Source organism: Schistocerca cancellata, unplaced genomic scaffold (genome assembly GCF_023864275.1).
Source record: "Schistocerca cancellata isolate TAMUIC-IGC-003103 unplaced genomic scaffold, iqSchCanc2.1 HiC_scaffold_597, whole genome shotgun sequence".
Lineage (NCBI taxonomy): Eukaryota > Metazoa > Arthropoda > Insecta > Orthoptera > Acrididae > Schistocerca > Schistocerca cancellata.
The window spans coordinates 35,975-62,977 of NW_026046609.1; the positions used below are offsets into that span (position 1 = coordinate 35,975).

Sequence of the window (27,003 nt, forward strand, 5' to 3'; positions counted from 1 at the left end):
TTAACAATTGGTTCGCACATATAATTGTAAGTTAATGGTTATTCCTGAAGCAGAGACCACAAAAGTCTGTGCAACAAAAAGAAAATCTAATAACACACAAGTTAATTTTCGTAGCTGATGTCAGATGAAGAATAAATTAAATGCTTTAAGTTCTACATGCTACACTTTCAGGGGAACACAGGGAAGATTTCATGGACTGAAGCAGCAGATTGTTCAGTACATGCGAGAAAAGTGGAATAAAGGCTTCCTCATTACTTGAGAAACTAATCGAATGAAGGTGCTGGAAATGAGGAATTTTTCAACTGCATGAGGTGCAGAATTCAAAGCAAGTATGAGCTCGTGCATGGTACTTAACTTCTTCAGACAGATCAATATAATAATAAAAAGTGTCTGTATTTACCTCACTATAAGACAACTCAGAATATAACATGACCCCCTTTCTTTGAAGACGCAACATGTGAATTTTTTGGTATTTAACATATTCTGACTAATATTTGCAAAGTCTAAAGGTAGTTATAGAAAATAAAAATCACTTTGGGATGTGGAACAGTCATAAATAAATATCTTCAGTTAAAAACAATACAAAATGACAATGATACAACTCCACTAACTTAAGATTCACTGAGTACCAAATAAGGTTCTTTTTTGTTTTCATTCATAGTATGTCCATATCAGGAAGAGAAGAAGGCCTAAGTTTTTTATTTGCTTGGCATTCAGTAAATTCAGATGAGTTACGCCTGAGACGAACTGCCATACCAATGTTTCTGCGAGGGGGTTTCATTGGCATTTTTGAAGTCTTTAGAGTAATATGTTGTTTTGTGTTGTTAATGACTCTGAATGCTTCCCTTTCGTTAATTATACTTGAAGGGAGTCCGCTTTCTTGTTGAGCAGCACTCTTTCGTGACTGCAGAACTCAAAGTCTTTGATTGAAAATGGCTGTCTCATCACTTGTTGGTAGAGCATCCTCTACCTTAATCTCTGTAGCTTCTCCAAGACTTGAACACAGTTCTGCCTCCTGCTTTGAAATCTCCAATATTTCTTTCATGAGCGCACACTTCAAGAGAAGAAGTTTTCTTGTTTCACACTCTAGCTTAGTAAGAGCCTCACATAAAGGCAGCGTATCATATAATGCAGGATAAAAATGAAATTCAAGTTCCTTACTTAGTTTGTCAGCTTCATGCAATAAAGAATTCAGCCTTTCGTGCATCTCGTGTTTCTTCTGTTGCTCTCTAGAAATAATATTCTGGATGATCTCCTCAATTTATTTCTTAACCTCATCACCACGCTTTGCAACATCCTCTGCATTAAACCCACATTCTGCCCACAGCGTCTTACGAATTCTTCAGTGACAGACATATCGAATAGTGCTTCCTCAAAAATCTTATCATCCATCATAAATCATAAACTCTCAACCACTCAGTTATAACAAGAAACTGGGTCTGTAACCACTCGGCCACGACTGCTCGTATCTGAAGCTTCCCTCGAATCGTGAAAAATCCAACCAGTCTGCGCAGAATGTTGACAGGAAACGAACTCTGTGCACTGGTTACGGCAGGGCTACCAGCGCTACGAGACGAGCCATTACGGAAGCGTTAAAAATCTTCGCCCGGACAGGGACTCGAACACTGGACCCTTAGGTTAAAAGCCTAATGCTCTACCGACTGAGCTATCCGGGCTCACGCCCGTTGTGGGTGGAGCGGCTGCAAGCAATGTGAATAATTGGAACGCGTGTGTAGGCGTACTACGGTAATTGCTGGCTTCTGGCGCAACTGGCGACTTCACCGACTTCCCACTGACGCTGGTAGCAGCCCAACAGCGGACCAGTGCCTCTTCTGCCTTTATCCCGGTGCTGACAGTAATTGCATCTTGTGCCTGTTTTCCCCGATTACGTTCGGTTGAAGCTCCGGAAGGAGGGCGACAAACGAAGGTTGGAAGGCCAAAACATGGAGGGACGTGTGCGCAAAAACTTCTCTTCCGGTACCGGGAATCGAACCCTGGCCTCCTGGCTGAAAGCCAGGTATCCTAGCCACTAGACCACACCGGATTTGCTCAATAAACGGGAGATTTACTCCCTCTCCTCCCGCATTTCGTGCTGAATCCGGACTCAGTGGTGTTCTCCGTTTGCGAGCGTATTTGTGCGTGCAGACTGGCATGGCGCACAGCTCGAAACTGACTATTCATTGCAGTTTGCATCATACCAGGGGAGGAGAAAGATCAAAGTTGTACCTTGCCATAATTGGAAGTAAACATTTTGACGCTGAGGCGTGGACTCCTTGGCGATAACAAACGACAATTAAGTTCGTTCCCTAGCAACAGCAACGCCGTTAATTCAGCCATTATGTACAGCAAATTAAATGCGCCGGGTGAGGGTCGAACTCACGACCTTAAGACTATGAGACTTACGCGCTACCGAGGCACGTTGCAACAAACGTCCCAGGAAACTTGGTAAGTCCCACATATTAGAGATAGACAGTTCGCGCTTTCTCAAGAATCTGCTGTGTTGCTACACGTGCTTTCCCGACTGGCTAGATTAAACTGCTGCCGCAGCTTTTTCAACGGAAAAGGTTACAGTACATCGCCCTTGAGGCACCTGGACACAGCGGCCTGTAGGGCCAGGCCGACGCTAGAGTTCAGAAATAGCACGCGACCGTCCAAGTACGGCCTCTTGCGTGCTGCGTGTTTGGTTCTTCTCACAGCGAATCCTGCTACACATTCCTGAGGCTGACGCAGCTCAAGCGAGCAATCGGCGCGGCGGCATTATAGCGAGAACAGCAAAACGATGCATCGGCCGGGAATCGAACCCGGGCCGCCCGCGTGGTAGGCGAACAACCTACCACTTTTTTAGTAGTTGTTCTCATTTTGTTAGTTGCATTTGTTGGGGGCGGACGTCCGATGACGTCCGTGCTTGCCGAGCACATTCCCGAGCAGCTGTCTGCAGGGAAAGTGGGATTGCCACCCAGCGACATCGGATACGACCGAAAAAAGCGCTACACACGCGGAGTCCCCCACTACACTGCCTTATAGCGACCGCTCATCACTATCGTGTGAGTAACGTTGCGGCCGCGGCGACGAGTCCTGCCCAAAGACGCAGCGTGCGTGGAGGCGCTACCCGAATGCGTGTGGATGCAGCCTCCTACCTCGTAAAGAGCCTACAGCTACTATCACGCCTTCCAAGCAGTTGATCCGGGTTCGATTCCCGGCCACCGAAACGGGCGCAAATTTTCGCGTATGAGTATGTGTGCTGTTAAATCAACGTTTTCTTTCCGTCGTTGCTCCAAGCAGGCCATCCTGTAGTATGTCCCGACTTGTCCCGACTTTGCTCGGCTGACGCGAAAGCTGACGCTTGGAATTCGCCCTTATCAAAAGGGCAGGCGCTATAAACGGCTGAGAGAGGAGAGGTGTGGCGAGGTACCAAAACGACAGGCAAACCGCGAAATTTTCTGCTCCTCCTTCCTAAAGAAAAGAAGAAAAAAACGGACGCAGTCGGTAGGACTCGAGCCTACGCTCCCAGAGGGAATCTGATTTCTAGTCAGACGCCTTAACCACTTTTTTTATCGTATTAAACATTATTAAATATTAATTTTTTGTTACATTTTCTTGATTGCACATTCACTGTTATCAAGTAGGGTTTGTAAACACCACTCTACAGCATAAATACTATACATATACGTAAAACACTGCTGGAGTAGAATACACAATAGAATACAATTTTAACCCTTAAATGCATAGTGTTACATACCTGCAATATGGATTGAAAAATTATTTTGTCCACCTTTAGAGAGAATTTAGTGAACTAACCCAAGTCTTACAGGTGCAACGAAGTATCTCTGATACTTAGTATTAGCTCTTGGCTGTACTGTGGACTTCTGGTAACCTTTTTGGAAGTATGCAGAGAAGTTAGGTGTGAATTTTGCTTAGTTTTCAAAAGGGTGCGATAGGATGCAGCAGCATCAACTTGGCCAAATGTGGGAAGGTTAGTGGTGAGCAGGCAGCAATTTTCTTCATGCTGCCAGCTATGGGAATATGCGCTGTGTCCCTTGTTTTTTAGGAACATACATCACATTTAAACTGGATGTCCAATTCCTGTTGATCCACTGTAGGGAGTTAAGAGGATAAATTATTACTGTCATTAAGTTTGCTTAATTCTATGAGAACAGTAAATTGTAGCGATTAATAATGGATACAAAATCATATCTGTGATGGTTGAGATACATGACTATGAATCTGCAGTTAACAATTGGTTCGCACATATAATTGTAAGTTAATGGTTATTCCTGAAGCAGAGACCACAAAAGTCTGTGCAACAAAAAGAAAATCTAATAACACACAAGTTAATTTTCGTAGCTGATGTCAGATGAAGAATAAATTAAATGCTTTAAGTTCTACATGCTACACTTTCAGGGGAACACAGGGAAGATTTCATGGACTGAAGCAGCAGATTGTTCAGTACATGCGAGAAAAGTGGAATAAAGGCTTCCTCATACTTGAGAAACTAATCGAATGAAGGTGCTGGAAATGAGGAATTTTTCAACTGCATGAGGTGCAGAATTCAAAGCAAGTATGAGCTCGTGCATGGTACTTAACTTCTTCAGACAGATCAATATAATAATAAAAAGTGTCTGTATTTACCTCACTATAAGACAACTCAGAATATAACATGACCCCCTTTCTTTGAAGACGCAACATGTGAATTTTTTGGTATTTAACATATTCTGACTAATATTTGCAAAGTCTAAAGGTAGTTATAGAAAATAAAAATCACTTTGGGATGTGGAACAGTCATAAATAAATATCTTCAGTTAAAAACAATACAAAATGACAATGATACAACTCCACTAACTTAAGATTCACTGAGTACCAAATAAGGTTCTTTTTTGTTTTCATTCATAGTATGTCCATATCAGGAAGAGAAGAAGGCCTAAGTTTTTTATTTGCTTGGCATTCAGTAAATTCAGATGAGTTACGCCTGAGACGAACTGCCATACCAATGTTTCTGCGAGGGGGTTTCATTGGCATTTTTGAAGTCTTTAGAGTAATATGTTGTTTTGTGTTGTTAATGACTCTGAATGCTTCCCTTTCGTTAATTATACTTGAAGGGAGTCCGCTTTCTTGTTGAGCAGCACTCTTTCGTGACTGCAGAACTCAAAGTCTTTGATTGAAAATGGCTGTCTCATCACTTGTTGGTAGAGCATCCTCTACCTTAATCTCTGTAGCTTCTCCAAGACTTGAACACAGTTCTGCCTCCTGCTTTGAAATCTCCAATATTTCTTTCATGAGCGCACACTTCAAGAGAAGAAGTTTTCTTGTTTCACACTCTAGCTTAGTAAGAGCCTCACATAAAGGCAGCGTATCATATAATGCAGGATAAAAATGAAATTCAAGTTCCTTACTTAGTTTGTCAGCTTCATGCAATAAAGAATTCAGCCTTTCGTGCATCTCGTGTTTCTTCTGTTGCTCTCTAGAAATAATATTCTGGATGATCTCCTCAATTTATTTCTTAACCTCATCACCACGCTTTGCAACATCCTCTGCATTAAACCCACATTCTGCCCACAGCGTCTTACGAATTCTTCAGTGACAGACATATCGAATAGTGCTTCCTCAAAAATCTTATCATCCATCATAAATCATAAACTCTCAACCACTCAGTTATAACAAGAAACTGGGTCTGTAACCACTCGGCCACGACTGCTCGTATCTGAAGCTTCCCTCGAATCGTGAAAAATCCAACCAGTCTGCGCAGAATGTTGACAGGAAACGAACTCTGTGCACTGGTTACGGCAGGGCTACCAGCGCTACGAGACGAGCCATTACGGAAGCGTTAAAAATCTTCGCCCGGACAGGGACTCGAACACTGGACCCTTAGGTTAAAAGCCTAATGCTCTACCGACTGAGCTATCCGGGCTCACGCCCGTTGTGGGTGGAGCGGCTGCAAGCAATGTGAATAATTGGAACGCGTGTGTAGGCGTACTACGGTAATTGCTGGCTTCTGGCGCAACTGGCGACTTCACCGACTTCCCACTGACGCTGGTAGCAGCCCAACAGCGGACCAGTGCCTCTTCTGCCTTTATCCCGGTGCTGACAGTAATTGCATCTTGTGCCTGTTTTCCCCGATTACGTTCGGTTGAAGCTCCGGAAGGAGGGCGACAAACGAAGGTTGGAAGGCCAAAACATGGAGGGACGTGTGCGCAAAAACTTCTCTTCCGGTACCGGGAATCGAACCCTGGCCTCCTGGCTGAAAGCCAGGTATCCTAGCCACTAGACCACACCGGATTTGCTCAATAAACGGGAGATTTACTCCCTCTCCTCCCGCATTTCGTGCTGAATCCGGACTCAGTGGTGTTCTCCGTTTGCGAGCGTATTTGTGCGTGCAGACTGGCATGGCGCACAGCTCGAAACTGACTATTCATTGCAGTTTGCATCATACCAGGGGAGGAGAAAGATCAAAGTTGTACCTTGCCATAATTGGAAGTAAACATTTTGACGCTGAGGCGTGGACTCCTTGGCGATAACAAACGACAATTAAGTTCGTTCCCTAGCAACAGCAACGCCGTTAATTCAGCCATTATGTACAGCAAATTAAATGCGCCGGGTGAGGGTCGAACTCACGACCTTAAGACTATGAGACTTACGCGCTACCGAGGCACGTTGCAACAAACGTCCCAGGAAACTTGGTAAGTCCCACATATTAGAGATAGACAGTTCGCGCTTTCTCAAGAATCTGCTGTGTTGCTACACGTGCTTTCCCGACTGGCTAGATTAAACTGCTGCCGCAGCTTTTTCAACGGAAAAGGTTACAGTACATCGCCCTTGAGGCACCTGGACACAGCGGCCTGTAGGGCCAGGCCGACGCTAGAGTTCAGAAATAGCACGCGACCGTCCAAGTACGGCCTCTTGCGTGCTGCGTGTTTGGTTCTTCTCACAGCGAATCCTGCTACACATTCCTGAGGCTGACGCAGCTCAAGCGAGCAATCGGCGCGGCGGCATTATAGCGAGAACAGCAAAACGATGCATCGGCCGGGAATCGAACCCGGGCCGCCCGCGTGGTAGGCGAACAACCTACCACTTTTTTAGTAGTTGTTCTCATTTTGTTAGTTGCATTTGTTGGGGGCGGACGTCCGATGACGTCCGTGCTTGCCGAGCACATTCCCGAGCAGCTGTCTGCAGGGAAAGTGGGATTGCCACCCAGCGACATCGGATACGACCGAAAAAAGCGCTACACACGCGGAGTCCCCCACTACACTGCCTTATAGCGACCGCTCATCACTATCGTGTGAGTAACGTTGCGGCCGCGGCGACGAGTCCTGCCCAAAGACGCAGCGTGCGTGGAGGCGCTACCCGAATGCGTGTGGATGCAGCCTCCTACCTCGTAAAGAGCCTACAGCTACTATCACGCCTTCCAAGCAGTTGATCCGGGTTCGATTCCCGGCCACCGAAACGGGCGCAAATTTTCGCGTATGAGTATGTGTGCTGTTAAATCAACGTTTTCTTTCCGTCGTTGCTCCAAGCAGGCCATCCTGTAGTATGTCCCGACTTGTCCCGACTTTGCTCGGCTGACGCGAAAGCTGACGCTTGGAATTCGCCCTTATCAAAAGGGCAGGCGCTATAAACGGCTGTGAGAGGAGAGGTGTGGCGAGGTACCAAAACGACAGGCAAACCGCGAAATTTTCTGCTCCTCCTTCCTAAAGAAAAGAAGAAAAAAACGGACGCAGTCGGTAGGACTCGAGCCTACGCTCCCAGAGGGAATCTGATTTCTAGTCAGACGCCTTAACCACTTTTTTTATCGTATTAAACATTATTAAATATTAATTTTTTGTTACATTTTCTTGATTGCACATTCACTGTTATCAAGTAGGGTTTGTAAACACCACTCTACAGCATAAATACTATACATATACGTAAAACACTGCTGGAGTAGAATACACAATAGAATACAATTTTAACCCTTAAATGCATAGTGTTACATACCTGCAATATGGATTGAAAAATTATTTTGTCCACCTTTAGAGAGAATTTAGTGAACTAACCCAAGTCTTACAGGTGCAACGAAGTATCTCTGATACTTAGTATTAGCTCTTGGCTGTACTGTGGACTTCTGGTAACCTTTTTGGAAGTATGCAGAGAAGTTAGGTGTGAATTTTGCTTAGTTTTCAAAAGGGTGCGATAGGATGCAGCAGCATCAACTTGGCCAAATGTGGGAAGGTTAGTGGTGAGCAGGCAGCAATTTTCTTCATGCTGCCAGCTATGGGAATATGCGCTGTGTCCCTTGTTTTTTTAGGAACATACATCACATTTAAACTGGATGTCCAATTCCTGTTGATCCACTGTAGGGAGTTAAGAGGATAAATTATTACTGTCATTAAGTTTGCTTAATTCTATGAGAACAGTAAATTGTAGCGATTAATAATGGATACAAAATCATATCTGTGATGGTTGAGATACATGACTCTATGAATCTGCAGTTAACAATTGGTTCGCACATATAATTGTAAGTTAATGGTTATTCCTGAAGCAGAGACCACAAAAGTCTGTGCAACAAAAAGAAAATCTAATAACACACAAGTTAATTTTCGTAGCTGATGTCAGATGAAGAATAAATTAAATGCTTTAAGTTCTACATGCTACACTTTCAGGGGAACACAGGGAAGATTTCATGGACTGAAGCAGCAGATTGTTCAGTACATGCGAGAAAAGTGGAATAAAGGCTTCCTCATTACTTGAGAAACTAATCAAATGAAGGTGCTGGAAATGAGGAATTTTTCAACTGCATGAGGTGCAGAATTCAAAGCAAGTATGAGCTCGTGCATGGTACTTAACTTCTTCAGACAGATCAATATAATAATAAAAAGTGTCTATATTTACCTCACTATAAGACAACTCAGAATATAACATGACCCCCTTTCTTTGAAGACGCAACATGTGAATTTTTTGGTATTTAACATATTCTGACTAATATTTGCAAAGTCTAAAGGTAGTTATAGAAAATAAAAATCACTTTGGGATGTGGAACAGTCATAAATAAATATCTTCAGTTAAAAACAATACAAAATGACAATGATACAACTCCACTAACTTAAGATTCACTGAGTACCAAATAAGGTTCTTTTTTGTTTTCATTCATAGTATGTCCATATCAGGAAGAGAAGAAGGCCTAAGTTTTTTATTTGCTTGGCATTCAGTAAATTCAGATGAGTTACGCCTGAGACGAACTGCCATACCAATGTTTCTGCGAGGGGGTTTCATTGGCATTTTTGAAGTCTTTAGAGTAATATGTTGTTTTGTGTTGTTAATGACTCTGAATGCTTCCCTTTCGTTAATTATACTTGAAGGGAGTCCGCTTTCTTGTTGAGCAGCACTCTTTCGTGACTGCAGAACTCAAAGTCTTTGATTGAAAATGGCTGTCTCATCACTTGTTGGTAGAGCATCCTCTACCTTAATCTCTGTAGCTTCTCCAAGACTTGAACACAGTTCTGCCTCCTGCTTTGAAATCTCCAATATTTCTTTCATGAGCGCACACTTCAAGAGAAGAAGTTTTCTTGTTTCACACTCTAGCTTAGTAAGAGCCTCACATAAAGGCAGCGTATCATATAATGCAGGATAAAAATGAAATTCAAGTTCCTTACTTAGTTTGTCAGCTTCATGCAATAAAGAATTCAGCCTTTCGTGCATCTCGTGTTTCTTCTGTTGCTCTCTAGAAATAATATTCTGGATGATCTCCTCAATTTATTTCTTAACCTCATCACCACGCTTTGCAACATCCTCTGCATTAAACCCACATTCTGCCCACAGCGTCTTACGAATTCTTCAGTGACAGACATATCGAATAGTGCTTCCTCAAAAATCTTATCATCCATCATAAATCATAAACTCTCAACCACTCAGTTATAACAAGAAACTGGGTCTGTAACCACTCGGCCACGACTGCTCGTATCTGAAGCTTCCCTCGAATCGTGAAAAATCCAACCGGTCTGCGCAGAATGTTGACAGGAAACGAACTCTGTGCACTGGTTACGGCAGGGCTACCAGCGCTACGAGACGAGCCATTACGGAAGCGTTAAAAATCTTCGCCCGGACAGGGACTCTAACACTGGACCCTTAGGTTAAAAGCCTAATGCTCTACCGACTGAGCTATCCGGGCTCACGCCCGTTGTGGGTGGAGCGGCTGCAAGCAATGTGAATAATTGGAACGCGTGTGTAGGCGTACTACGGTAATTGCTGGCTTCTGGCGCAACTGGCGACTTCACCGACTTCCCACTGACGCTGGTAGCAGCCCAACAGCGGACCAGTGCCTCTTCTGCCTTTATCCCGGTGCTGACAGTAATTGCATCTTGTGCCTGTTTTCCCCGATTACGTTCGGTTGAAGCTCCGGAAGGAGGGCGACAAACGAAGGTTGGAAGGCCAAAACATGGAGGGACGTGTGCGCAAAAACTTCTCTTCCGGTACCGGGAATCGAACCCTGGCCTCCTGGCTGAAAGCCAGGTATCCTAGCCACTAGACCACACCGGATTTGCTCAATAAACGTGAGATTTACTCCCTCTCCTCCCGCATTTCGTGCTGAATCCGGACTCAGTGGTGTTCTCCGTTTGCGAGCGTATTTGTGCGTGCAGACTGGCATGGCGCACAGCTCGAAACTGACTATTCATTGCAGTTTGCATCATACCAGGGGAGGAGAAAGATCAAAGTTGTACCTTGCCATAATTGGAAGTAAACATTTTGACGCTGAGGCGTGGACTCCTTGGCGATAACAAACGACAATTAAGTTCGTTCCCTAGCAACAGCAACGCCGTTAATTCAGCCATTATGTACAGCAAATTAAATGCGCCGGGTGAGGGTCGAACTCACGACCTTAAGACTATGAGACTTACGCGCTACCTACTGCGCTACCGAGGCACGTTGCAACAAACGTCCCAGGAAACTTGGTAAGTCCCACATATTAGAGATAGACAGTTCGCGCTTTCTCAAGAATCTGCTGTGTTGCTACACGTGCTTTCCCGACTGGCTAGATTAAACTGCTGCCGCAGCTTTTTCAACGGAAAAGGTTACAGTACATCGCCCTTGAGGCACCTGGACACAGCGGCCTGTAGGGCCAGGCCGACGCTAGAGTTCAGAAATAGCACGCGACCGTCCAAGTACGGCCTCTTGCGTGCTGCGTGTTTGGTTCTTCTCACAGCGAATCCTGCTACACATTCCTGAGGCTGACGCAGCTCAAGCGAGCAATCGGCGCGGCGGCATTATAGCGAGAACAGCAAAACGATGCATCGGCCGGGAATCGAACCCGGGCCGCCCGCGTGGTAGGCGAACAACCTACCACTTTTTTAGTAGTTGTTCTCATTTTGTTAGTTGCATTTGTTGGGGGCGGACGTCCGATGACGTCCGTGCTTGCCGAGCACATTCCCGAGCAGCTGTCTGCAGGGAAAGTGGGATTGCCACCCAGCGACATCGGATACGACCGAAAAAAGCGCTACACACGCGGAGTCCCCCACTACACTGCCTTATAGCGACCGCTCATCACTATCGTGTGAGTAACGTTGCGGCCGCGGCGACGAGTCCTGCCCAAAGACGCAGCGTGCGTGGAGGCGCTACCCGAATGCGTGTGGATGCAGCCTCCTACCTCGTAAAGAGCCTACAGCTACTATCACGCCTTCCAAGCAGTTGATCCGGGTTCGATTCCCGGCCACCGAAACGGGCGCAAATTTTCGCGTATGAGTATGTGTGCTGTTAAATCAACGTTTTCTTTCCGTCGTTGCTCCAAGCAGGCCATCCTGTAGTATGTCCCGACTTGTCCCGACTTTGCTCGGCTGACGCGAAAGCTGACGCTTGGAATTCGCCCTTATCAAAAGGGCAGGCGCTATAAACGGCTGTGAGAGGAGAGGTGTGGCGAGGTACCAAAACGACAGGCAAACCGCGAAATTTTCTGCTCCTCCTTCCTAAAGAAAAGAAGAAAAAAACGGACGCAGTCGGTAGGACTCGAGCCTACGCTCCCAGAGGGAATCTGATTTCTAGTCAGACGCCTTAACCACTTTTTTTATCGTATTAAACATTATTAAATATTAATTTTTTGTTACATTTTCTTGATTGCACATTCACTGTTATCAAGTAGGGTTTGTAAACACCACTCTACAGCATAAATACTATACATATACGTAAAACACTGCTGGAGTAGAATACACAATAGAATACAATTTTAACCCTTAAATGCATAGTGTTACATACCTGCAATATGGATTGAAAAATTATTTTGTCCACCTTTAGAGAGAATTTAGTGAACTAACCCAAGTCTTACAGGTGCAACGAAGTATCTCTGATACTTAGTATTAGCTCTTGGCTGTACTGTGGACTTCTGGTAACCTTTTTGGAAGTATGCAGAGAAGTTAGGTGTGAATTTTGCTTAGTTTTCAAAAGGGTGCGATAGGATGCAGCAGCATCAACTTGGCCAAATGTGGGAAGGTTAGTGGTGAGCAGGCAGCAATTTTCTTCATGCTGCCAGCTATGGGAATATGCGCTGTGTCCCTTGTTTTTTTAGGAACATACATCACATTTAAACTGGATGTCCAATTCCTGTTGATCCACTGTAGGGAGTTAAGAGGATAAATTATTACTGTCATTAAGTTTGCTTAATTCTATGAGAACAGTAAATTGTAGCGATTAATAATGCATACAAAATCATATCTGTGATGGTTGAGAAACATGACTATGAATCTGCAGTTAACAATTGGTTCGCACATATAATTGTAAGTTAATGGTTATTCCTGAAGCAGAGACCACAAAAGTCTGTGCAACAAAAAGAAAATCTAATAACACACAAGTTAATTTTCGTAGCTGATGTCAGATGAAGAATAAATTAAATGCTTTAAGTTCTACATGCTACACTTTCAGGGGAACACAGGGAAGATTTCATGGACTGAAGCAGCAGATTGTTCAGTACATGCGAGAAAAGTGGAATAAAGGCTTCCTCATTACTTGAGAAACTAATCAAATGAAGGTGCTGGAAATGAGGAATTTTTCAACTGCATGAGGTGCAGAATTCAAAGCAAGTATGAGCTCGTGCATGGTACTTAACTTCTTCAGACAGATCAATATAATAATAAAAAGTGTCTGTATTTACCTCACTATAAGACAACTCAGAATATAACATGACCCCCTTTCTTTGAAGACGCAACATGTGAATTTTTTGGTATTTAACATATTCTGACTAATATTTGCAAAGTCTAAAGGTAGTTATAGAAAATAAAAATCACTTTGGGATGTGGAACAGTCATAAATAAATATCTTCAGTTAAAAACAATACAAAATGACAATGATACAACTCCACTAACTTAAGATTCACTGAGTACCAAATAAGGTTCTTTTTTGTTTTCATTCATAGTATGTCCATATCAGGAAGAGAAGAAGGCCTAAGTTTTTTATTTGCTTGGCATTCAGTAAATTCAGATGAGTTACGCCTGAGACGAACTGCCATACCAATGTTTCTGCGAGGGGGTTTCATTGGCATTTTTGAAGTCTTTAGAGTAATATGTTGTTTTGTGTTGTTAATGACTCTGAATGCTTCCCTTTCGTTAATTATACTTGAAGGGAGTCCGCTTTCTTGTTGAGCAGCACTCTTTCGTGACTGCAGAACTCAAAGTCTTTGATTGAAAATGGCTGTCTCATCACTTGTTGGTAGAGCATCCTCTACCTTAATCTCTGTAGCTTCTACAAGACTTGAACACAGTTCTGCCTCCTGCTTTGAAATCTCCAATATTTCTTTCATGAGCGCACACTTCAAGAGAAGAAGTTTTCTTGTTTCACACTCTAGCTTAGTAAGAGCCTCACATAAAGGCAGCGTATCATATAATGCAGGATAAAAATGAAATTCAAGTTCCTTACTTAGTTTGTCAGCTTCATGCAATAAAGAATTCAGCCTTTCGTGCATCTCGTGTTTCTTCTGTTGCTCTCTAGAAATAATATTCTGGATGATCTCCTCAATTTATTTCTTAACCTCATCACCACGCTTTGCAACATCCTCTGCATTAAACCCACATTCTGCCCACAGCGTCTTACGAATTCTTCAGTGACAGACATATCGAATAGTGCTTCCTCAAAAATCTTATCATCCATCATAAATCATAAACTCTCAACCACTCAGTTATAACAAGAAACTGGGTCTGTAACCACTCGGCCACGACTGCTCGTATCTGAAGCTTCCCTCGAATCGTGAAAAATCCAACCGGTCTGCGCAGAATGTTGACAGGAAACGAACTCTGTGCACTGGTTACGGCAGGGCTACCAGCGCTACGAGACGAGCCATTACGGAAGCGTTAAAAATCTTCGCCCGGACAGGGACTCGAACACTGGACCCTTAGGTTAAAAGCCTAATGCTCTACCGACTGAGCTATCCGGGCTCACGCCCGTTGTGGGTGGAGCGGCTGCAAGCAATGTGAATAATTGGAACGCGTGTGTAGGCGTACTACGGTAATTGCTGGCTTCTGGCGCAACTGGCGACTTCACCGACTTCCCACTGACGCTGGTAGCAGCCCAACAGCGGACCAGTGCCTCTTCTGCCTTTATCCCGGTGCTGACAGTAATTGCATCTTGTGCCTGTTTTCCCCGATTACGTTCGGTTGAAGCTCCGGAAGGAGGGCGACAAACGAAGGTTGGAAGGCCAAAACATGGAGGGACGTGTGCGCAAAAACTTCTCTTCCGGTACCGGGAATCGAACCCTGGCCTCCTGGCTGAAAGCCAGGTATCCTAGCCACTAGACCACACCGGATTTGCTCAATAAACGTGAGATTTACTCCCTCTCCTCCCGCATTTCGTGCTGAATCCGGACTCAGTGGTGTTCTCCGTTTGCGAGCGTATTTGTGCGTGCAGACTGGCATGGCGCACAGCTCGAAACTGACTATTCATTGCAGTTTGCATCATACCAGGGGAGGAGAAAGATCAAAGTTGTACCTTGCCATAATTGGAAGTAAACATTTTGACGCTGAGGCGTGGACTCCTTGGCGATAACAAACGACAATTAAGTTCGTTCCCTAGCAACAGCAACGCCGTTAATTCAGCCATTATGTACAGCAAATTAAATGCGCCGGGTGAGGGTCGAACTCACGACCTTAAGACTATGAGACTTACGCGCTACCTACTGCGCTACCGAGGCACGTTGCAACAAACGTCCCAGGAAACTTGGTAAGTCCCACATATTAGAGATAGACAGTTCGCGCTTTCTCAAGAATCTGCTGTGTTGCTACACGTGCTTTCCCGACTGGCTAGATTAAACTGCTGCCGCAGCTTTTTCAACGGAAAAGGTTACAGTACATCGCCCTTGAGGCACCTGGACACAGCGGCCTGTAGGGCCAGGCCGACGCTAGAGTTCAGAAATAGCACGCGACCGTCCAAGTACGGCCTCTTGCGTGCTGCGTGTTTGGTTCTTCTCACAGCGAATCCTGCTACACATTCCTGAGGCTGACGCAGCTCAAGCGAGCAATCGGCGCGGCGGCATTATAGCGAGAACAGCAAAACGATGCATCGGCCGGGAATCGAACCCGGGCCGCCCGCGTGGTAGGCGAACAACCTACCACTTTTTTAGTTGTTGTTCCCATTTTGTTAGTTGCATTTGTTGGGGGCGGACGTCCGATGACGTCCGTGCTTGCCGAGCACATTCCCGAGCAGCTGTCTGCAGGGAAAGTGGGATTGCCACCCAGCGACGTCGGATACGACCGAAAAAAGTGCTACACACGCGGAGTCCCCCACTACACTGCCTTATAGCGACCGCTCATCACTATCGTGAGAGTAACGTTGCGGCCGCGGCGACGAGTCTTGCCCAAAGACGCAGCGTGCGTGGAGGCGCTACCCAAATGCGTGTGGATGCAGCCTCCTACCTCGTAAAGCGCCTACAGCTACTATCACGCCTTCCAAGCAGTTGATCCGGGTTCGATTCCCGGCCACCGAAACGGGCGCAAATTTTCGCGTATGAGTATGTGTGCTGTTAAATCAACGTTTTCTTTCCGTCGTTGCTCCAAGCAGGCCATCCTGTAGTATGTCCCGACTTGTCCCGACTTTGCTCGGCTGACGCGAAAGCTGACGCTTGGAATTCGCCCTTATCAAAAGGGCAGGCGCTATAAACGGCTGTGAGAGGAGAGGTGTGGCGAGGTACCAAAACGACAGGCAAACCGCGAAATTTTCTGCTCCTCCTTCCTAAAGAAAAGAAGAAAAAAACGGACGCAGTCGGTAGGACTCGAGCCTACGCTCCCAGAGGGAATCTGATTTCTAGTCAGACGCCTTAACCACTTTTTTTATCGTATTAAACATTATTAAATATTAATTTTTTGTTACATTTTCTTGATTGCACATTCACTGTTATCAAGTAGGGTTTGTAAACACCACTCTACAGCATAAATACTATACATATACGTAAAACACTGCTGGAGTAGAATACACAATAGAATACAATTTTAACCCTTAAATGCATAGTGTTACATACCTGCAATATGGATTGAAAAATTATTTTGTCCACCTTTAGAGAGAATTTAGTGAACTAACCCAAGTCTTACAGGTGCAACGAAGTATCTCTGATACTTAGTATTAGCTCTTGGCTGTACTGTGGACTTCTGGTAACCTTTTTGGAAGTATGCAGAGAAGTTAGGTGTGAATTTTGCTTAGTTTTCAAAAGGGTGCGATAGGATGCAGCAGCATCAACTTGGCCAAATGTGGGAAGGTTAGTGGTGAGCAGGCAGCAATTTTCTTCATGCTGCCAGCTATGGGAATATGCGCTGTGTCCCTTGTTTTTTTAGGAACATACATCACATTTAAACTGGATGTCCAATTCCTGTTGATCCACTGTAGGGAGTTAAGAGGATAAATTATTACTGTCATTAAGTTTGCTTAATTCTATGAGAACAGTAAATTGTAGCGATTAATAATGCATACAAAATCATATCTGTGATGGTTGAGAAACATGACTATGAATCTGCAGTTAACAATTGGTTCGCACATATAATTGTAAGTTAATGGTTATTCCTGAAGCAGAGACCACAAAAGTCTGTGCAACAAAAAGAAAATCTAATAACACACAAGTTAATTTTCGTAGCTGATGTCAGATGAAGAATAAATTAAATGCTTTAAGTTCTACATGCTACACTTTCAGGGGAACACAGGGAAGATTTCATGGACTGAAGCAGCAGATTGTTCAGTACATGCGAGAAAAGTGGAATAAAGGCTTCCTCATTACTTGAGAAACTAATCAAATGAAGGTGCTGGAAATGAGGAATTTTTCAACTGCATGAGGTGCAGAATTCAAAGCAAGTATGAGCTCGTGCATGGTACTTAACTTCTTCAGACAGATCAATATAATAATAAAAAGTGTCTGTATTTACCTCACTATAAGACAACTCAGAATATAACATGACCCCCTTTCTTTGAAGACGCAACATGTGAATTTTTTGGTATTTAACATATTCTGACTAATATTTGCAAAGTCTAAAGGTAGTTATAGAAAATAAAAATCACTTTGGGATGTGGAACAGTCATAAATAAATATCTTCAGTTAAAAACAATACAAAATGACAATGATACAACTCCACTAACTTAAGATTCACTGAGTACCAAATAAGGTTCTTTTTTGTTTTCATTCATAGTATGTCCATATCAGGAAGAGAAGAAGGCCTAAGTTTTTTATTTGCTTGGCATTCAGTAAATTCAGATGAGTTACGCCTGAGACGAACTGCCATACCAATGTTTCTGCGAGGGGGTTTCATTGGCATTTTTGAAGTCTTTAGAGTAATATGTTGTTTTGTGTTGTTAATGACTCTGAATGCTTCCCTTTCGTTAATTATACTTGAAGGGAGTCCGCTTTCTTGTTGAGCAGCACTCTTTCGTGACTGCAGAACTCAAAGTCTTTGATTGAAAATGGCTGTCTCATCACTTGTTGGTAGAGCATCCTCTACCTTAATCTCTGTAGCTTCTACAAGACTTGAACACAGTTCTGCCTCCTGCTTTGAAATCTCCAATATTTCTTTCATGAGCGCACACTTCAAGAGAAGAAGTTTTCTTGTTTCACACTCTAGCTTAGTAAGAGCCTCACATAAAGGCAGCGTATCATATAATGCAGGATAAAAATGAAATTCAAGTTCCTTACTTAGTTTGTCAGCTTCATGCAATAAAGAATTCAGCCTTTCGTGCATCTCGTGTTTCTTCTGTTGCTCTCTAGAAATAATATTCTGGATGATCTCCTCAATTTATTTCTTAACCTCATCACCACGCTTTGCAACATCCTCTGCATTAAACCCACATTCTGCCCACAGCGTCTTACGAATTCTTCAGTGACAGACATATCGAATAGTGCTTCCTCAAAAATCTTATCATCCATCATAAATCATAAACTCTCAACCACTCAGTTATAACAAGAAACTGGGTCTGTAACCACTCGGCCACGACTGCTCGTATCTGAAGCTTCCCTCGAATCGTGAAAAATCCAACCGGTCTGCGCAGAATGTTGACAGGAAACGAACTCTGTGCACTGGTTACGGCAGGGCTACCAGCGCTACGAGACGAGCCATTACGGAAGCGTTAAAAATCTTCGCCCGGACAGGGACTCGAACACTGGACCCTTAGGTTAAAAGCCTAATGCTCTACCGACTGAGCTATCCGGGCTCACGCCCGTTGTGGGTGGAGCGGCTGCAAGCAATGTGAATAATTGGAACGCGTGTGTAGGCGTACTACGGTAATTGCTGGCTTCTGGCGCAACTGGCGACTTCACCGACTTCCCACTGACGCTGGTAGCAGCCCAACAGCGGACCAGTGCCTCTTCTGCCTTTATCCCGGTGCTGACAGTAATTGCATCTTGTGCCTGTTTTCCCCGATTACGTTCGGTTGAAGCTCCGGAAGGAGGGCGACAAACGAAGGTTGGAAGGCCAAAACATGGAGGGACGTGTGCGCAAAAACTTCTCTTCCGGTACCGGGAATCGAACCCTGGCCTCCTGGCTGAAAGCCAGGTATCCTAGCCACTAGACCACACCGGATTTGCTCAATAAACGTGAGATTTACTCCCTCTCCTCCCGCATTTCGTGCTGAATCCGGACTCAGTGGTGTTCTCCGTTTGCGAGCGTATTTGTGCGTGCAGACTGGCATGGCGCACAGCTCGAAACTGACTATTCATTGCAGTTTGCATCATACCAGGGGAGGAGAAAGATCAAAGTTGTACCTTGCCATAATTGGAAGTAAACATTTTGACGCTGAGGCGTGGACTCCTTGGCGATAACAAACGACAATTAAGTTCGTTCCCTAGCAACAGCAACGCCGTTAATTCAGCCATTATGTACAGCAAATTAAATGCGCCGGGTGAGGGTCGAACTCACGACCTTAAGACTATGAGACTTACGCGCTACCTACTGCGCTACCGAGGCACGTTGCAACAAACGTCCCAGGAAACTTGGTAAGTCCCACATATTAGAGATAGACAGTTCGCGCTTTCTCAAGAATCTGCTGTGTTGCTACACGTGCTTTCCCGACTGGCTAGATTAAACTGCTGCCGCAGCTTTTTCAACGGAAAAGGTTACAGTACATCGCCCTTGAGGCACCTGGACACAGCGGCCTGTAGGGCCAGGCCGACGCTAGAGTTCAGAAATAGCACGCGACCGTCCAAGTACGGCCTCTTGCGTGCTGCGTGTTTGGTTCTTCTCACAGCGAATCCTGCTACACATTCCTGAGGCTGACGCAGCTCAAGCGAGCAATCGGCGCGGCGGCATTATAGCGAGAACAGCAAAACGATGCATCGGCCGGGAATCGAACCCGGGCCGCCCGCGTGGTAGGCGAACAACCTACCACTTTTTTAGTAGTTGTTCTCATTTTGTTAGTTGCATTTGTTGGGGGCGGACGTCCGATGACGTCCGTGCTTGCCGAGCACATTCCCGAGCAGCTGTCTGCAGGGAAAGTGGGATTGCCACCCAGCGACATCGGATACGACCGAAAAAAGCGCTACACACGCGGAGTCCCCCACTACACTGCCTTATAGCGACCGCTCATCACTATCGTGTGAGTAACGTTGCGGCCGCGGCGACGAGTCCTGCCCAAAGACGCAGCGTGCGTGGAGGCGCTACCCGAATGCGTGTGGATGCAGCCTCCTACCTCGTAAAGAGCCTACAGCTACTATCACGCCTTCCAAGCAGTTGATCCGGGTTCGATTCCCGGCCACCGAAACGGGCGCAAATTTTCGCGTATGAGTATGTGTGCTGTTAAATCAACGTTTTCTTTCCGTCGTTGCTCCAAGCAGGCCATCCTGTAGTATGTCCCGACTTGTCCCGACTTTGCTCGGCTGACGCGAAAGCTGACGCTTGGAATTCGCCCTTATCAAAAGGGCAGGCGCTATAAACGGCTGTGAGAGGAGAGGTGTGGCGAGGTACCAAAACGACAGGCAAACCGCGAAATTTTCTGCTCCTCCTTCCTAAAGAAAAGAAGAAAAAAACGGACGCAGTCGGTAGGACTCGAGCCTACGCTCCCAGAGGGAATCTGATTTCTAGTCAGACGCCTTAACCACTTTTTTTATCGTATTAAACATTATTAAATATTAATTTTTTGTTACATTTTCTTGATTGCACATTCACTGTTATCAAGTAGGGTTTGTAAACACCACTCTACAGCATAAATACTATACATATACGTAAAACACTGCTGGAGTAGAATACACAATAGAATACAATTTTAACCCTTAAATGCATAGTGTTACATACCTGCAATATGGATTGAAAAATTATTTTGTCCACCTTTAGAGAGAATTTAGTGAACTAACCCAAGTCTTACAGGTGCAACGAAGTATCTCTGATACTTAGTATTAGCTCTTGGCTGTACTGTGGACTTCTGGTAACCTTTTTGGAAGTATGCAGAGAAGTTAGGTGTGAATTTTGCTTAGTTTTCAAAAGGGTGCGATAGGATGCAGCAGCATCAACTTGGCCAAATGTGGGAAGGTTAGTGGTGAGCAGGCAGCAATTTTCTTCATGCTGCCAGCTATGGGAATATGCGCTGTGTCCCTTGTTTTTTTAGGAACATACATCACATTTAAACTGGATGTCCAATTCCTGTTGATCCACTGTAGGGAGTTAAGAGGATAAATTATTACTGTCATTAAGTTTGCTTAATTCTATGAGAACAGTAAATTGTAGCGATTAATAATGCATACAAAATCATATCTGTGATGGTTGAGAAACATGACTATGAATCTGCAGTTAACAATTGGTTCGCACATATAATTGTAAGTTAATGGTTATTCCTGAAGCAGAGACCACAAAAGTCTGTGCAACAAAAAGAAAATCTAATAACACACAAGTTAATTTTCGTAGCTGATGTCAGATGAAGAATAAATTAAATGCTTTAAGTTCTACATGCTACACTTTCAGGGGAACACAGGGAAGATTTCATGGACTGAAGCAGCAGATTGTTCAGTACATGCGAGAAAAGTGGAATAAAGGCTTCCTCATTACTTGAGAAACTAATCAAATGAAGGTGCTGGAAATGAGGAATTTTTCAACTGCATGAGGTGCAGAATTCAAAGCAAGTATGAGCTCGTGCATGGTACTTAACTTCTTCAGACAGATCAATATAATAATAAAAAGTGTCTGTATTTACCTCACTATAAGACAACTCAGAATATAACATGACCCCCTTTCTTTGAAGACGCAACACGTGAATTTTTTGGTATTTAACATATTCTGACTAATATTTGCAAAGTCTAAAGGTAGTTATAGAAAATAAAAATCACTTTGGGATGTGGAACAGTCATAAATAAATATCTTCAGTTAAAAACAATACAAAATGACAATGATACAACTCCACTAACTTAAGATTCACTGAGTACCAAATAAGGTTCTTTTTTGTTTTCATTCATAGTATGTCCATATCAGGAAGAGAAGAAGGCCTAAGTTTTTTATTTGCTTGGCATTCAGTAAATTCAGATGAGTTACGCCTGAGACGAACTGCCATACCAATGTTTCTGCGAGGGGGTTTCATTGGCATTTTTGAAGTCTTTAGAGTAATATGTTGTTTTGTGTTGTTAATGACTCTGAATGCTTCCCTTTCGTTAATTATACTTGAAGGGAGTCCGCTTTCTTGTTGAGCAGCACTCTTTCGTGACTGCAGAACTCAAAGTCTTTGATTGAAAATGGCTGTCTCATCACTTGTTGGTAGAGCATCCTCTACCTTAATCTCTGTAGCTTCTCCAAGACTTGAACACAGTTCTGCCTCCTGCTTTGAAATCTCCAATATTTCTTTCATGAGCGCACACTTCAAGAGAAGAAGTTTTCTTGTTTCACACTCTAGCTTAGTAAGAGCCTCACATAAAGGCAGCGTATCATATAATGCAGGATAAAAATGAAATTCAAGTTCCTTACTTAGTTTGTCAGCTTCATGCAATAAAGAATTCAGCCTTTCGTGCATCTCGTGTTTCTTCTGTTGCTCTCTAGAAATAATATTCTGGATGATCTCCTCAATTTATTTCTTAACCTCATCACCACGCTTTGCAACATCCTCTGCATTAAACCCACATTCTGCCCACAGCGTCTTACGAATTCTTCAGTGACAGACATATCGAATAGTGCTTCCTCAAAAATCTTATCATCCATCATAAATCATAAACTCTCAACCACTCAGTTATAACAAGAAACTGGGTCTGTAACCACTCGGCCACGACTGCTCGTATCTGAAGCTTCCCTCGAATCGTGAAAAATCCAACCGGTCTGCGCAGAATGTTGACAGGAAACGAACTCTGTGCACTGGTTACGGCAGGGCTACCAGCGCTACGAGACGAGCCATTACGGAAGCGTTAAAAATCTTCGCCCGGACAGGGACTCGAACACTGGACCCTTAGGTTAAAAGCCTAATGCTCTACCGACTGAGCTATCCGGGCTCACGCCCGTTGTGGGTGGAGCGGCTGCAAGCAATGTGAATAATTGGAACGCGTGTGTAGGCGTACTACGGTAATTGCTGGCTTCTGGCGCAACTGGCGACTTCACCGACTTCCCACTGACGCTGGTAGCAGCCCAACAGCGGACCAGTGCCTCTTCTGCCTTTATCCCGGTGCTGACAGTAATTGCATCTTGTGCCTGTTTTCCCCGATTACGTTCGGTTGAAGCTCCGGAAGGAGGGCGACAAACGAAGGTTGGAAGGCCAAAACATGGAGGGACGTGTGCGCAAAAACTTCTCTTCCGGTACCGGGAATCGAACCCTGGCCTCCTGGCTGAAAGCCAGGTATCCTAGCCACTAGACCACACCGGATTTGCTCAATAAACGTGAGATTTACTCCCTCTCCTCCCGCATTTCGTGCTGAATCCGGACTCAGTGGTGTTCTCCGTTTGCGAGCGTATTTGTGCGTGCAGACTGGCATGGCGCACAGCTCGAAACTGACTATTCATTGCAGTTTGCATCATACCAGGGGAGGAGAAAGATCAAAGTTGTACCTTGCCATAATTGGAAGTAAACATTTTGACGCTGAGGCGTGGACTCCTTGGCGATAACAAACGACAATTAAGTTCGTTCCCTAGCAACAGCAACGCCGTTAATTCAGCCATTATGTACAGCAAATTAAATGCGCCGGGTGAGGGTCGAACTCACGACCTTAAGACTATGAGACTTACGCGCTACCTACTGCGCTACCGAGGCACGTTGCAACAAACGTCCCAGGAAACTTGGTAAGTCCCACATATTAGAGATAGACAGTTCGCGCTTTCTCAAGAATCTGCTGTGTTGCTACACGTGCTTTCCCGACTGGCTAGATTAAACTGCTGCCGCAGCTTTTTCAACGGAAAAGGTTACAGTACATCGCCCTTGAGGCACCTGGACACAGCGGCCTGTAGGGCCAGGCCGACGCTAGAGTTCAGAAATAGCACGCGACCGTCCAAGTACGGCCTCTTGCGTGCTGCGTGTTTGGTTCTTCTCACAGCGAATCCTGCTACACATTCCTGAGGCTGACGCAGCTCAAGCGAGCAATCGGCGCGGCGGCATTATAGCGAGAACAGCAAAACGATGCATCGGCCGGGAATCGAACCCGGGCCGCCCGCGTGGTAGGCGAACAACCTACCACTTTTTTAGTAGTTGTTCTCATTTTGTTAGTTGCATTTGTTGGGGGCGGACGTCCGATGACGTCCGTGCTTGCCGAGCACATTCCCGAGCAGCTGTCTGCAGGGAAAGTGGGATTGCCACCCAGCGACATCGGATACGACCGAAAAAAGCGCTACACACGCGGAGTCCCCCACTACACTGCCTTATAGCGACCGCTCATCACTATCGTGTGAGTAACGTTGCGGCCGCGGCGACGAGTCCTGCCCAAAGACGCAGCGTGCGTGGAGGCGCTACCCGAATGCGTGTGGATGCAGCCTCCTACCTCGTAAAGAGCCTACAGCTACTATCACGCCTTCCAAGCAGTTGATCCGGGTTCGATTCCCGGCCACCGAAACGGGCGCAAATTTTCGCGTATGAGTATGTGTGCTGTTAAATCAACGTTTTCTTTCCGTCGTTGCTCCAAGCAGGCCATCCTGTAGTATGTCCCGACTTGTCCCGACTTTGCTCAGCTGACGCGAAAGCTGACGCTTGGAATTCGCCCTTATCAAAAGGGCAGGCGCTATAAACGGCTGTGAGAGGAGAGGTGTGGCGAGGTACCAAAACGACAGGCAAACCGCGAAATTTTCTGCTCCTCCTTCCTAAAGAAAAGAAGAAAAAAACGGACGCAGTCGGTAGGACTCGAGCCTACGCTCCCAGAGGGAATCTGATTTCTAGTCAGACGCCTTAACCACTTTTTTTATCGTATTAAACATTATTAAATATTAATTTTTTGTTACATTTTCTTGATTGCACATTCACTGTTATCAAGTAGGGTTTGTAAACACCACTCTACAGCATAAATACTATACATATACGTAAAACACTGCTGGAGTAGAATACACAATAGAATACAATTTTAACCCTTAAATGCATAGTGTTACATACCTGCAATATGGATTGAAAAATTATTTTGTCCACCTTTAGAGAGAATTTAGTGAACTAACCCAAGTCTTACAGGTGCAACGAAGTATCTCTGATACTTAGTATTAGCTCTTGGCTGTACTGTGGACTTCTGGTAACCTTTTTGGAAGTATGCAGAGAAGTTAGGTGTGAATTTTGCTTAGTTTTCAAAAGGGTGCGATAGGATGCAGCAGCATCAACTTGGCCAAATGTGGGAAGGTTAGTGGTGAGCAGGCAGCAATTTTCTTCATGCTGCCAGCTATGGGAATATGCGCTGTGTCCCTTGTTTTTTTAGGAACATACATCACATTTAAACTGGATGTCCAATTCCTGTTGATCCACTGTAGGGAGTTAAGAGGATAAATTATTACTGTCATTAAGTTTGCTTAATTCTATGAGAACAGTAAATTGTAGCGATTAATAATGCATACAAAATCATATCTGTGATGGTTGAGAAACATGACTATGAATCTGCAGTTAACAATTGGTTCGCACATATAATTGTAAGTTAATGGTTATTCCTGAAGCAGAGACCACAAAAGTCTGTGCAACAAAAAGAAAATCTAATAACACACAAGTTAATTTTCGTAGCTGATGTCAGATGAAGAATAAATTAAATGCTTTAAGTTCTACATGCTACACTTTCAGGGGAACACAGGGAAGATTTCATGGACTGAAGCAGCAGATTGTTCAGTACATGCGAGAAAAGTGGAATAAAGGCTTCCTCATTACTTGAGAAACTAATCAAATGAAGGTGCTGGAAATGAGGAATTTTTCAACTGCATGAGGTGCAGAATTCAAAGCAAGTATGAGCTCGTGCATGGTACTTAACTTCTTCAGACAGATCAATATAATAATAAAAAGTGTCTGTATTTACCTCACTATAAGACAACTCAGAATATAACATGACCCCCTTTCTTTGAAGACGCAACATGTGAATTTTTTGGTATTTAACATATTCTGACTAATATTTGCAAAGTCTAAAGGTAGTTATAGAAAATAAAAATCACTTTGGGATGTGGAACAGTCATAAATAAATATCTTCAGTTAAAAACAATACAAAATGACAATGATACAACTCCACTAACTTAAGATTCACTGAGTACCAAATAAGGTTCTTTTTTGTTTTCATTCATAGTATGTCCATATCAGGAAGAGAAGAAGGCCTAAGTTTTTTATTTGCTTGGCATTCAGTAAATTCAGATGAGTTACGCCTGAGACGAACTGCCATACCAATGTTTCTGCGAGGGGGTTTCATTGGCATTTTTGAAGTCTTTAGAGTAATATGTTGTTTTGTGTTGTTAATGACTCTGAATGCTTCCCTTTCGTTAATTATACTTGAAGGGAGTCCGCTTTCTTGTTGAGCAGCACTCTTTCGTGACTGCAGAACTCAAAGTCTTTGATTGAAAATGGCTGTCTCATCACTTGTTGGTAGAGCATCCTCTACCTTAATCTCTGTAGCTTCTCCAAGACTTGAACACAGTTCTGCCTCCTGCTTTGAAATCTCCAATATTTCTTTCATGAGCGCACACTTCAAGAGAAGAAGTTTTCTTGTTTCACACTCTAGCTTAGTAAGAGCCTCACATAAAGGCAGCGTATCATATAATGCAGGATAAAAATGAAATTCAAGTTCCTTACTTAGTTTGTCAGCTTCATGCAATAAAGAATTCAGCCTTTCGTGCATCTCGTGTTTCTTCTGTTGCTCTCTAGAAATAATATTCTGGATGATCTCCTCAATTTATTTCTTAACCTCATCACCACGCTTTGCAACATCCTCTGCATTAAACCCACATTCTGCCCACAGCGTCTTACGAATTCTTCAGTGACAGACATATCGAATAGTGCTTCCTCAAAAATCTTATCATCCATCATAAATCATAAACTCTCAACCACTCAGTTATAACAAGAAACTGGGTCTGTAACCACTCGGCCACGACTGCTCGTATCTGAAGCTTCCCTCGAATCGTGAAAAATCCAACCGGTCTGCGCAGAATGTTGACAGGAAACGAACTCTGTGCACTGGTTACGGCAGGGCTACCAGCGCTA

At 44.2% G+C, this 27,003-nt stretch overlaps 12 non-coding genes across 12 annotated transcripts; all 12 read right to left on the bottom strand.

The window, feature by feature from the left end:
* Positions 1-1,603: 1,603 nt before the first annotated feature.
* Trnak-uuu (transfer RNA lysine (anticodon UUU)) lies at positions 1,604-1,676 on the bottom strand. The gene has a single exon. It is a non-coding gene; the product is annotated as a tRNA-Lys (tRNA).
* Positions 1,677-1,972: 296 nt separating this feature from the next.
* Positions 1,973-2,044, bottom strand: Trnae-uuc (transfer RNA glutamic acid (anticodon UUC)). Its single transcript has one exon. It is a non-coding gene; the product is annotated as a tRNA-Glu (tRNA).
* Positions 2,045-5,832: 3,788 nt separating this feature from the next.
* On the bottom strand, positions 5,833-5,905 carry Trnak-uuu (transfer RNA lysine (anticodon UUU)). Its single transcript has one exon. It is a non-coding gene; the product is annotated as a tRNA-Lys (tRNA).
* A 296-nt stretch (positions 5,906-6,201) lies between these two features.
* On the bottom strand, positions 6,202-6,273 carry Trnae-uuc (transfer RNA glutamic acid (anticodon UUC)). The gene has a single exon. It is a non-coding gene; the product is annotated as a tRNA-Glu (tRNA).
* A 3,792-nt stretch (positions 6,274-10,065) lies between these two features.
* Trnak-uuu (transfer RNA lysine (anticodon UUU)) lies at positions 10,066-10,138 on the bottom strand. Its single transcript has one exon. It is a non-coding gene; the product is annotated as a tRNA-Lys (tRNA).
* Positions 10,139-10,434: 296 nt separating this feature from the next.
* Positions 10,435-10,506, bottom strand: Trnae-uuc (transfer RNA glutamic acid (anticodon UUC)). Its single transcript has one exon. It is a non-coding gene; the product is annotated as a tRNA-Glu (tRNA).
* A 3,802-nt stretch (positions 10,507-14,308) lies between these two features.
* On the bottom strand, positions 14,309-14,381 carry Trnak-uuu (transfer RNA lysine (anticodon UUU)). The gene has a single exon. It is a non-coding gene; the product is annotated as a tRNA-Lys (tRNA).
* A 296-nt stretch (positions 14,382-14,677) lies between these two features.
* On the bottom strand, positions 14,678-14,749 carry Trnae-uuc (transfer RNA glutamic acid (anticodon UUC)). Its single transcript has one exon. It is a non-coding gene; the product is annotated as a tRNA-Glu (tRNA).
* A 3,802-nt stretch (positions 14,750-18,551) lies between these two features.
* On the bottom strand, positions 18,552-18,624 carry Trnak-uuu (transfer RNA lysine (anticodon UUU)). The gene has a single exon. It is a non-coding gene; the product is annotated as a tRNA-Lys (tRNA).
* Positions 18,625-18,920: 296 nt separating this feature from the next.
* Trnae-uuc (transfer RNA glutamic acid (anticodon UUC)) lies at positions 18,921-18,992 on the bottom strand. Its single transcript has one exon. It is a non-coding gene; the product is annotated as a tRNA-Glu (tRNA).
* A 3,802-nt stretch (positions 18,993-22,794) lies between these two features.
* On the bottom strand, positions 22,795-22,867 carry Trnak-uuu (transfer RNA lysine (anticodon UUU)). The gene has a single exon. It is a non-coding gene; the product is annotated as a tRNA-Lys (tRNA).
* A 296-nt stretch (positions 22,868-23,163) lies between these two features.
* Trnae-uuc (transfer RNA glutamic acid (anticodon UUC)) lies at positions 23,164-23,235 on the bottom strand. The gene has a single exon. It is a non-coding gene; the product is annotated as a tRNA-Glu (tRNA).
* Between the last annotated feature and the right edge of the window lie 3,768 nt (positions 23,236-27,003).